Raw genomic sequence first — 12,799 nt, forward strand, 5'->3', positions numbered from 1 at the left:
GATAAGGTTGTTGGTTGTTAAACATCGAAGGAAGGACTTAAGTCAACACTTTTCCCCATCTAGTTCCAATATATTTTCGACCATTTTCGTCTCCAATCCAAATAAGATGAATGATAACGTCGAAATGAAAGTCCAATCAAATAATTAGAAGACATCGAAATCAATAATCAAAAACAAAATCGTGAAATTCAAGGCATATTGTCAAGATAGAATGAATGAGTAGCGCATAATTATTAACCATTTAGTTCAGCGAGTGGTTAGCACAGCGCTGTATGACACCAGGGGTCTCCGGGTGTTCTTGTTAGTCTTCAATTTCATATTATAATTTATCCTCATCATCGCGATTAGGCAAAAGAAAAGCGACGCTAAATAAGAAAAATAAAAAATAAGAACATCAATTTCCATTCATGAGAGGGTTGTTCAAGAAATGACGTATGGAAGGAATGTGAATAGAGTTTACAATTGGCGTGACATTCAATTTATTGTGACTGTGACAAAAACACTTGCGATAGAAAATTGAAGTTTCTCACAAAACAAATATTTTTTTATATAATAATTACATATACCCTCATGTTTCATACGTCACTTTTAACGATACAAGAGGTTTCTACTGAACGTATGCAAGAAGGTGACTAGTTATTTAAAATGATATGTTGATAGCAATTTTGATTAACACTCTCACACTTGTTATATTTGATTATACGCAGTAATAAGCCTCATGATCGAATTTCTCTTCATCGCTTACAATGGTTTTAGACAAATATTCATTTGAACGGATCTTGAGACTTGTTTGTAGGAAGAAGAATTCGTGTATGAAGAAACATGGTCACTCCTTCGTTTCTGGCTAAACCAGATACTTTGGATAACCCAGGAGGAATTCTGCAAATTGAGGGAACTCTTATCCTTGGGCGTTCCTTAAAGCCAGAAAATAATGGCAAGGATTGGGTGCCAGGGGTGGAGGGTTGCTTTGGTAATTTGAAATTTAACATATCTGCAGATGGAAAATGAGTTATTCCACTTTTTATTCGCGGCGAATCTTTTCTTTCATGGATCTCGTTGCTAGGTGCAATTTCACGCTTCACTTTATGTTCGCTTGGTGCTACTTTGTTGATTGTTATTGATACAACTTTCATTTTTGTGGTTGGAACAGCTTTCATCGTTGACTTAGCTGTCGTATTCGTCTTCTTTGATGCAGTGTTCCGCTGCTGAACTTCTTGTTCCTGGAATTTAGGAAGCTGATGTATTTGAATGAGTTCTTCCACTTCAGAACCTTCTGCTTCGTTCCTACCACCTGTTGTTGTGCCACCCCTTTCTTTTATAGCTTTAGCTTTTATTGTAGATACTGATCTCGAATCAGGTGTGCTAGGAATCGTAACTGCGCGGGGACTTCCAAGATAATGTGGTGTTGATTTAGTTGTTCCCATCGGAGGACGGCTGTGACGTTTTGTAGATGCAGAACTTCTCAATGTATGTGATAGATCGGCCATTGATGTAGGTGACTTGTGTATCTTAGGAATTTCTTCGAAGCGTCTAACCGTATCTATTTCTTGCGTAGCCATACTTCCGCCAGGTCTTCTCAGAGTTGGTAGGTTAATCATAGCAGGGCTGTGTTTCGCTACATCACTTCCGTCGTTGGGGGTTTCTGGGATCAGCCTTTCTACAGGAGTAAAGTCATCACACTCTGGGCTTGCAGGAACGATGGTATCTACATTAGGCCACACCTTTCGAGGTGCTAAGGTGCGTAGTTTTGAAGTTGCGTTGCTCTGTAAGAGTACGCGGTCTCTTATGTTCTTAATCTCAGTTGGAAACGTGTATTTTGCCTTTGAGGAAGTGTGTCTGAATCCAGGTTCCTCTTTCTGAACTTCCGACGCAGATAACCTGGACACAGGGGCAAGTCTGCTGGAACTTCTATTATGACAAGACACACTGCTTGCGACACGACCATCGCTTGAATTGTTGGTTCCCGACATCCTAGAAGAACATGTTAACATCCATATTATGTTCTAGAAAAAATACTTTGTCATTCTAGGCAACTTGAGCTCCTCTCAAAACTCCACTACCTGGTATTTTCAATTATTACGACTTTAGGTTTGAAAATTTGCAGAGACCATATCGTTGAGAGGTATCGTGCGTTGAACAATTTCTAGGTTTTCTGTTTTGTTTGTTGGAGTTTTCAACGGTACTTTTTTTTATTTGTTACTCAGATATGAATGATGAGTACCGTACGTATTATGAAAGACAACATATTATCTCCTTATTTGTCGTTACACGAGTTATTCACATCCACACGAAGTAAATGGTGGTGATATATGAGGTTTTAGGTAAGGACCCATTCGGTAAATATAGATAGAAATGAGAATTTCCTTAGAATGTTGTTCATGTGAGACACTGTGGAGCCATGGAAATTTGTGACAATGTGCAATGATACTGAGGGTGCGACAATTGTTAGACAGTAATGTACTGTAGCTGGTAAATAAAATTATCTGAATCAGCAACCAAAATGTGTGATCCGAATTTCCTTTAAGGGTAAAAGGAGGGCGTTCTCGGAACTGAGAAGATACTGTAATAAAGAAATATAGGCAATGGATAATGCTCAACTCAGTTCCTGGCCAGCGCTCACAAGCTTCAAATAAATGAAGTAAGGGTTCAGAACTGTGGACTATTGGTCATAGAAAACGTGGAAGATGTTTTGTAGGAACTGAAAATACATAACTTGTATTTTCTTCCTCATATAAAGGATTTTCCAATAAGAATGATATGATTCTGAAATGAACTGGCAACTATGCTTCAAATGTTATAACTATTCTTGTTATAACTGCCACTAGTTGTCATTTGTGTTTAGTATACTGTGACAATTTATCATGGCTAAATACACGCTTCAAGAACGTTTGGTTGTTGGGCTTTAGAGCAACTTGAAACGGATCATAATTTTGGGCAAAAAATTATCTTCTCAGATGAACCTCATTTCTGGTTAAATGGATATGTTAACAAACAAAATTGTCGTTTTTGATGTGAAAACAATCCACAAGAGATTCACGAGAAGCCTTTGCATCCGAAAAAGGTCACTGCATGGTTTGGTTTATGGCATGGTGGCATCACCTGACCATTTTTTTTTTCAAAACAGGTAGGAGATGCAGTTACAATGACTCGTGAGCGGTACCGATTGATGTTAACATCTTTCTTGTGGCCAAGTTTAGATTAAATTGATTTGGAGGACATGTAGTTCCAACAATTCGATGCCACATGTCACACTGCTAATACCACTATCGACGTATTGCAAGAACAGTTTGGTGAAAGGATAATTTCAAGAAATGCAACTGTTAGTTGGCCTCCAAGAAGTTGTGATTTAACTCATTTAGAGTGCTTTTTTGAGGTTATTTGAAATATATACGTAGTCTATGCAAACAGACCACGAACCCTTGATGCATTAAGATTGAACATCGAACGCTGCATTCGTGACATTAGGCCAGAGTTATTGCACAAAGTCATCGAAAATTGGCTTCATCGAATTCACTCGTGTGCAGGAAGTCGAGGTGAACACTTAAATGATGAGTTATTCAAAACATAATGTAATAAACTATGCTTCAAAATAATATAAAAAGTTTGGTTGTATCTGAAATAGTTTTTAATTTATTTCATTGTAAAATCATATCGTTCTTATTGGAAAACCCTACATGTATACACATATATGACTGTGATTCCCAAACATTTTGTGTCGCCACTCTCTTATTTATTACACCAATTCCTCACACCTCCTCGCTTGCAATCTAATTGTCTCATTTAGGAAAGCTAATCTTGACATTCGGCTTACCTTCGGTAGTCCCGAAATACCGGGATTACAACATTCATAGTACCAGATATTATTTGCATTACTCATTCCAAACATAATTCCCGTCTATATCCACCCATGCTTAGCTTAACTGGCTTAAGTTACCATGGCCAGTTATTGTTTACCATAATGTTTTTTTACAATATGTCTTGTAATTCCAATAAAAAGGAAATAAACCACATGGATCTATTTGTAATAATGCTCATGTGGAGCAGTGTCAAGACTCAACCTTTTGCAGAACTTGCTTTCTTTTCATTCTTCCTATTATATTCAGTAGCCACCTATACCTACATCCGTTTTTCGGCAAATATGAACTCTATTTTGAAGCCGCGTGGAATAATCGAATGGGAAGAAGAAGAGAGGAAGAGATAAATGATTTGTCAGTATCGTAGGTCGGGATCCCGGAATTTAGTCCCTAATCCCAAATTCCCGGGATTATTCAATGTAGGCCTACTCGGAATTGCATTCATAGCTTCATTTCTTTCAAGAAGAATAATCGTTTTCAAACATTTGGTTCCACATTGTAAAGTTCTTATTGAGCTTTTATTCTCCTTTAAACCTAACAATTGGTATAAACGAACAGTTCAATAAGTTCAACCCAAGGGCACCTCTTTGGAAGTCTGAGGTAACTCCACGCATTCAAGGGAACGATGTCGCCTACTTTGAAAATCGTGCCTCTAAACGGGAATCGACGAAAGTGCCACGCAAAATTAATTCCACTGACATAGCTCTACCACGCCCCCCCCCCCCCCGACCCGCTCCCCTTCAAATTATCTCTGACATCCAATTATAAGAAAGGACCTCCAGCGTCATCGGCGTATTTCTATCCCTTTTAAACAGGCGAGAGATTATCTGAAGTGGGCTAATGATAGCCCGTGTGATCGGAAGCAGAAGAATTAATGACCCTGGACATCTCATAAGGTAAAGAAGCAGCCATGGGCGGAGAGGACCATTATCTTTTTGAAGGATTAACAGAAAGAACCTGTCCTAAAAACAGTATTGCCAGATCACAAACAAGCACAGAACAGAAACGGAATAAATATTTTATTTTTTGTACTAAGTAACAAACGCTGAAAAATTATGCGCTGGTCGTTTCCGTCTGTCTGTGTATCTGACTTACCGTTAGTCCGTCTCAACTTCCCTATTTCGGAATCTACCAGACCTACACAGAAAAAATGAGTCACCCTAGTGGACTACACACTTTGAAACCAAGATTAAATCCTCTGGAAATCATCTGTGATCATTTCCATTGCTTGAAATATTTACTTATTATTATCGTAAATTTAATGATTTCTCTGGTTGATATCCTGCTTTAAAAATAACAGAAAAAGTGTTGGTATTTTAAGAACTACTAAAACTTTATAAATATTATACAATTCATATAACTGTGTAAATATTCAAACTTCCCTTGGAGAAGTAAACAAACATTAGTGTTGTCCAGGTTATATGTGAACAAGTGAACAAGTACAGCATTTTTTGTAATGTCAGGGAACATTTTTCTGATTGCTGCAAGTCTGGATAATTCAGAAGAGCAACTCTAGGCTGTTCGGGAAAAGCATATAAGTCAAAACATGCAATTTAACAGTATACAGTTATATATTTTTATTATTTTAACAACAAACATTACAGACATGATATACGTACATATTGGTTCATCACTGTTTAGAATCTTTATACATGCCCAATATAAATAATACTTATAATATTGCAGAAAATTGCAGTTTGTAACTTACGTGCCCTTTTCCAAACACCCTAGAACCGGTTACTCTTAGGAGAGGATTTGGTGCAAACCAAGGCTGGCACTTTAACCAGCTGCCGAAAGATTGGGTACTCTGCATTGTCTAGGATTTAAAAAAAAAAAAATTAGATGTAATTAATAGATCTCGAATGAATCATTGAATGAAACTTGAATAGTAGAAATAATTATAATAATAATAATAATAATATTTATTATTATATAGTAATTACTATTATAAAGTAATCAATCAAATTTAATTTCACTATTATAATTGTTGTTGTTGTTGTTGTTGTTGTACGTACCATTGGGGAGACTTTTCTAACTCGATGTACCAAATGAGTGAATATCCAGCAACAACTATTTTTTGTTATGTACTTTTTACATTTCTCACAGTAATTGTACCTAAGTGCATTGCTATTCTATTTCGTTATTAACTTTTAAAGACTGTTCAAAAAAGCTTTAAAGCTAGGAGGAAATTTCAGCCACACTGTTAATTGTGTGCCATCTTTGATAAAGTCTATTTCTTGGAAGTTTCAAAAACTGTGATACCGTTTTATTCTATTGTTAAAATAGCAGGATGAAAAATATACTGGTTCCCTTATTTTACTTCCATGTTTTTCGATTTAACGCATATTTTTGCTCCGTTAATCTACTCTAATAAGAACTAAGTGAACTTTATTTCGGTTATTAATAATAAAAGTAACAACAGTTGATTCAAAGTGATTTGTACATATCTGGAAAGAAGTAAACGCGAAGAATTACTATTTTCTATTATTTAAGACATGGCAAATTTAGTTTAACCTGCCATGGTCAAATAACTGAACACGATAGAAACATCTCTTGTTCACCTTGCACTGGCAACAGTGTTTACAAAGCCTTCCAGACAAGAAAAGTGGAACTTTCGCTGCTGCTACCATTACCGCATGTGTGTGTGTTTCAGAATGAACTGACAACAGCACTCAACTAATATCTGTATTATTGATGCACCACTTTCCGCCCAAAGAGCATTTCTCCCATCATCGTCGCCAAGAATTATGGAAATCAACGTAGAAAGTTGATGGATCTGGTTTACCGCAAGCATGTCGGATGCGTATCATTTCTGGTAACTAGATTATGCGAGTTCCAGGTACGTGCTACAGTGAAATAAGCCCCTGTCCCCCTTGTTCATAAAACGTCATTAAGGGCGTGATTGGGCAGCCGCCCCGGGCGCAAAACAAATTCATATTTTACAGCTTGCTCATGTACTACAACGTCGAAGGCTGTTTGGAAAGTTTGACAATGACATTGGAAAAATGTATTTCGTACTTTCAGCTATCACGCCCTTCGGATGCTTTCAGTAATGATAGTAATACTTTTTCGAAAGCTGATTGGTTTTATTCTAAAGCAACACGCACTCTTCTGAATCACCTTCAAACCGGCTGAAAGAACTCTGATGTAGAGTATATATGCAGAGGCGTAGCAAGGGGTGGGCGTATTGGAGGGAATTGCCTAGTAGTGTTTTGCAGAAAGAGCGTTAAATAGTTCGCACGGACAACGCTAGATAGCGTACGGAATTCGCTCGAGGGAAAAACCCCCGAACAGGCAAAACGAGCAGTGTACGATCGAAATCCAGTAGTACACAAATACCTATAATTGGGCCCTCAAATATAGGTCGTGAGGTCAAAGACGCAGTGAACTGAAACTTAAGTACACATAATCACTGCCTCCTTGTTCAAATGTATTTTAGTCTATCTTACCAATACAGTGACATGAGAAATGAACTATATGATTGTTGCTGAAACTGCCAGGACAGATATTGTTAAATGTAAGTTTGTGTCTACTATCACATTAAAATGATATTCCATTGTAAAGCGTGGGAGACTGTAAAGAGTAATAATGAGCGATAATGGTCCATGCAATACTCTAGTGCCTAGTTATAATTTGATTATGCACGTTCAAGTAAAAAAATCGATGTATAAACTTCCGTCTTGATATTTCTGAGGACTAAGTCCAGAGTGGGGGGAATTATTTAACACGTTACCAATCACTTTGCACGAAAAAGTTACATGAATCCTTTATCTTATCAAATAAACAATGCTTTACTGACGCGTTAAATTGATACACAATATTCACAGAAAGGAAGGCAACCGAACTGTATATGTGTACACTACAGACACATGTGAATATTCGGAAATTTGGTAAGACGTTTTAGTTTTACTGAATAGTTGTGAACACAACAAAGCTCTGGTGTAACGTAGGGTTACAGCCCCCACTCCGAAATTTTGAGAAAATCATCTTCAAATAAAAGCAGTGAAGAACTCGGGAAAGAAAGATGCAAAGCTCCCCGATTGCAAATTTTGATAGTGGAAAGTTCTAAATGCACAAAATATCTTATTGCGTATACCACCCCCTTCCAAATATCAGCTATGAATTATTCACCTATACAATTCCCTCCCCTCGTGAAAATAAAATCCTGCGTACACCTGTGCAACAAAGGTAACGTAAGTCAAGTACCGTTAAGTAACTATACCGTTAGAGTTACTTATAAATTGAGTAACACTGTTCTAACGCAATTACTGAAGTAGTAATGCCTTACTTGCATCACACTCCACATTTATATACAGCTTCCCATTCCCCTTCAGTAAACAAACATTATGACGTGAAAGAGTGGAATACAAATTGTCGGCATAAGGAATGAAACATTAAGTAATGTGCTTCACGCTCGACATGCAACGTTAAATGCAGATATAATTTATGCTGTTTCGCATCATAAATTGCAAGCACCAAGGGCTGTATATTGTTCTTTAATTGCGTGAACTGGTGGCACTGCTAAGGGGTTCCCTGCGTCTGCGAAGGCTTGCTGGGGAAAACAATAAATGTCAGGAGGCTTCCTGCGTGTAGCTCAATGGGCAATTACACGTCTGGAAGGGAAACACGTGGAAGAAGTTGGTCTGCGAATTGGCGATGATACATCGACGAAACAAGACTCGGTCTTACCTAAGTCAGTCTCGTCCTCATATTCCAGATGAGACTGATACCACCGTCTAAAACTCAACACTATACCAAGATTTACTGAGAATTCGGTGAAATTGTCTTAAGATCAAAGAAAAAAATTACTTCAGTATTTTTTTAATGACGTATAAAATTACTTTAAAAGTTATTTTTTCAATTTTAATTTTTCATAAATATCAAGAGTCATGTATAGTTGCGAAAGTCCGTGAATGGTACGATACGATAAGTTAATTGTTAAAGTTAAGGATGGGGTAATTTATATGTTATTGCACTATCAATGTGCAGCTACCTGCAATTTTAAGGCTCGGCTGGGGGTCTAGCCAACGCCAGAGTATCTGTTTTCGAATTTTCCTTTTCTTTCAAAAAACCCTTCGATATTTCAAAATCTCAAAAATTGCATATGCTTGAAATTCCTTCAAGACCATTCACGTGAATATTTATGCGTCTTGCTTTTGCTGTTGCCTAGATATTATCAAGAGTTTCGTGGCTACGTAAGCCTATTAATTAAACCGTTGATAATACGACAATATGTAGACAATAGCGAAAGCAAGTCACACGATGATTCATGTGAGTGCTCTAGAAGGCATTCCAAGCATAATCCTAGGTGATTTTCAGATTTTCAAATATTATAGCAGCTTTTAGGAAGTAGAGGAAAATTCGAAAGAGAAGAAAGACCTGGCGTTGGGCAAAGCGTTACCTGTGACCAGCAGAGGTGTTTAAACCAGCCTCCCCCGCCCTTGCGACTTGCCCTCGCCCCCGCTCTATCTCACCCTCACAAGTCTTCCGGGGAGTGACTGTGAGGTCTGCCCTCATGAGTGTCGCCCTCCTCTGCGACGTGTTTCGGTATTCCAGGAAAAATTAACGCAAAATTTTGTACCCAATCTGTTCATTTCTCATGATGCCTGGGCTGTTCCAAGTGCAACAACGAAACTTTTGATTGATTTTTGTTACTTGGCGTCGCTTTTCTGAAATTTTGGCTAATCGCGACGATTAGGATGCGTCATGATATGATGAAATTGACACTCGTAAAGAACACCCAAGCCAGAATTCGAATTCAGGACACCTGGCGTCATAGTGCGTTGTGTTAACTCGGCTAACAACTGAAGCTGTAGCTGATGAAGGGGTGGCAGCGTTGCTGGCCAAATGTGTTTCAGTGTCCTCCGATGAAGATTTTATTTTGTTATCTTTAGCTATAGTATACCTCATCCACAAGATTCGCCCTAACCTTCACATGCCCTCATCCTCACGAATCAATCTTGCCCTCTCCCGCCGTCAGACTCACGACTCGCCCAAGCCGTTGCTCTCCCTCACCCTCACTGGTCTTCCGGAGGGTGAGGGTGAAGATGAGGTCTGCCCTTGCACGGGTTGTCCTCCGGTTAGTGAACACCTCTGGTGACTAGACAAAAAAAAGACTCGCTCTCTCTCTCTCTCTCTCTCTCTCTCTCTCTCTCTCTCTCTCTCCCTCCCTCCCTCTCTCTCTCTCTCTCTCTCTCTCTCTGAACTGGAGCTGGCATATAGGATGAATTTTTCCATGAAGGAACATGAAAGAAGTTAATAAGACTAAAATAATTTTCAAGCCGAAGAGATGGTCGACAAGCAACGCGGGATATGGATATTTCACACCAAGTGTCAGGGGCCTCGGGTCCCTACAATGTATAAGAAATATTTCGCCGCACAACCAACCGAGACGACACGATACACGATATTGAGATTCCTGAAGGTTTGGTTTTTTAAGTGATATGTTTCGCTTGTCACTTCGTTCTGAAAGCAATAAACAACTGCAGATGAACAAAACGCAGTTAAGAAATCTCACAAACATTATATTGTAATAAAAACCTGCAAAAATGCCGTAAACGACCAATAACCTCAACAGATCAATAAATGCAAAAATAGTAACAAATTGTGTCTGGTTCTATCTGAAGGGAACTAGCCTAGTATTGTTTTTAACATAGTGATCAAGTATCGGAAAATGACTTTTGTTTCCTCTCGCTGGATTTAGATATGCCTAAGCAAATTAACACTGCAACTGCCTTAGTCTACAAAGCCCACATGGAAAAACTTCCGGCCTGCAGTACAGGACAGGGTTCTTGTCAATAGATGCCACAGAGATATTTTATTAGATTCAACAAAAGCAACGAAAGGAAATTAGAATTTATATCTAGCAAGATTACACTTGACACGGTAATCAATAGCTGTTTTCCATATCATCCTTTTTCACCCTCACGTAGAAGGTTCATTGCGAGTCCTTTCACAGCTATCACATTCAAATCCTCAATTTCTTTTCACTTTTACCAGTTTCACTAATTTATTGCTAAGAGTTTAGGTAAACCGTCGTCACACTTTAAATTACTCTCATTTAATTTATTCTTGCTGTACAGATGTAATGCAAAAGTTTCTATTTTTTATTATTATTATTTGTGCTTCATTTCTCCCCAGGTAATTTCCACGTTCATTATCTTCTCACGTTTTAGTTGCACCTCTAGTAAACTTTTGTCTTGCATCCCCTGTTATTTTGCACTGAAGGAGAATTCGAAAATGATGCTGCATATTCTAAAACATTCAACAAATCTTCCGCTAGACCCATTTCCGAGAAATGGGTGGTATACGATTATTTATATTTTCCAGTTATTGTTTACTATAATTTATATTGTAATCCCAATAAAACGAGAAGAAGGCGCGATGGCGTTACTTGTGTTAAGAATATTGAGTACCGTCCAGACTGTCAATCTTCTACAGCACTTGTTTCCACTGTTCATTCCATTATTATTTATGATATTTTGATCAGTTACGCATTTCGACTTATACCAACTCTATTTTGTAGCAGTGTGGAATGATCGAATGGAAGAAGGAGAAGGGAGATGGTAAATTACTTGCCAGCATCAAAGATCGGAATCACAAAATTAGAATCCACAGTCCCGAAATCTGGTGTTTGCAATTCCCATATTCTACTATACTGTTGTTACCACTTCGAGCCGTGAACGAAATTCCTGGAAGAATTGTGCAACTGGAAAGAAGGAAAACATTGTCGTGGACACCTAAGTCGCTACATTTCCCTTCATTTTTACAGAAAAACGCAGTAAAGGACGATAAAACTCAAGAGCATTGTCCGAATATAAATAATGATATCAATATACTTATGACAATGTCGTGCTAAATATTAAAAAAAAACGTTGGTATTAAGAGCTTTATGCCACTTACTTCCACTACAAGGTTAACCGTGATCAACAAAATAAGAGAGTTAGTTGGATAATCAATAATAATAAATCAATGTTTCCTCGGTTCGAGTGTACTGTACGGAGTCATAATAACTTCTTCAGATGAAGTCAAGATACGTGTGTTTATGAAACATAATACTCGACTACTTTCAGACTAGTTTCACTCAAACTACCATATCACTGTATCACGAACTCCCGATAGTCGATTTCCGCACGGGAGTGGTTAGCACAGGCCGTTTCGTTACCAGCGGTCTCGAATTCCAATCTTGTGCAGGACACAGACATTTGTGTTTGTCTGTCCTGGTAAAAATTGAAGCATAAAAGTTCATAGAGAGTGAGACATTGATGTTTGTGTTTGTCCTGAATGAAAACTAGAGCATTAAGTCAGAGTCACATCTAAAAGATGAGTGATTAGTTTATTGGACCTTGCTTTTGTGCCGAAAGAGACTAATCGCGAAGATGAGGATGATATGATGAATCTGATGAAAGGACACCCACAAAAAACACCCATGCCCAGGCCGGGATTTGAACCCGGGTCCCCTGGCCTCGTAAAGCGCCGTGCTAACTACTCTGCCATGACGGTCGACGTGTAAAAGATGAGAAAGGCGACAGGCGAAACTACCGCTTAGGGATTCAAAAGCCAAAGGTACCGGTTTCGCATTCCGGTCTAGACACGGGTGTTCCTTTTGTCCCTTCATATCTTCACTCATCCTCATCATTGCGATTAGTAGAAACTGCCTGAGAATCAACGCTAAATAACAAATATCAAAATAAAAGATGGCATATTGATAACCCTATTACCTTATAATAAAGGGGCCCATAGATCGATCCTCGATGGAAGCACATTGTACAGTGGTTCGGATTCCGCTTTAAACTGTAGGTCCAGTCGCATTATGCTGTCTGAGCTGTGAACTTAAACTTTGTGAAACTTTTTTTCTTTACGACCAACATTCAGAACTACTAACCGTCATTGCCATCGAAGCACCGTAAGTCTATTTTCTATATTGAGTAGCTAGACAACAGAGC

The sequence above is a fragment of the Lepisma saccharinum genome, chromosome 5, assembly GCF_977018435.1.
Source record: "Lepisma saccharinum chromosome 5, izLepSacc3.1, whole genome shotgun sequence".
NCBI lineage: Eukaryota > Metazoa > Arthropoda > Insecta > Zygentoma > Lepismatidae > Lepisma > Lepisma saccharinum.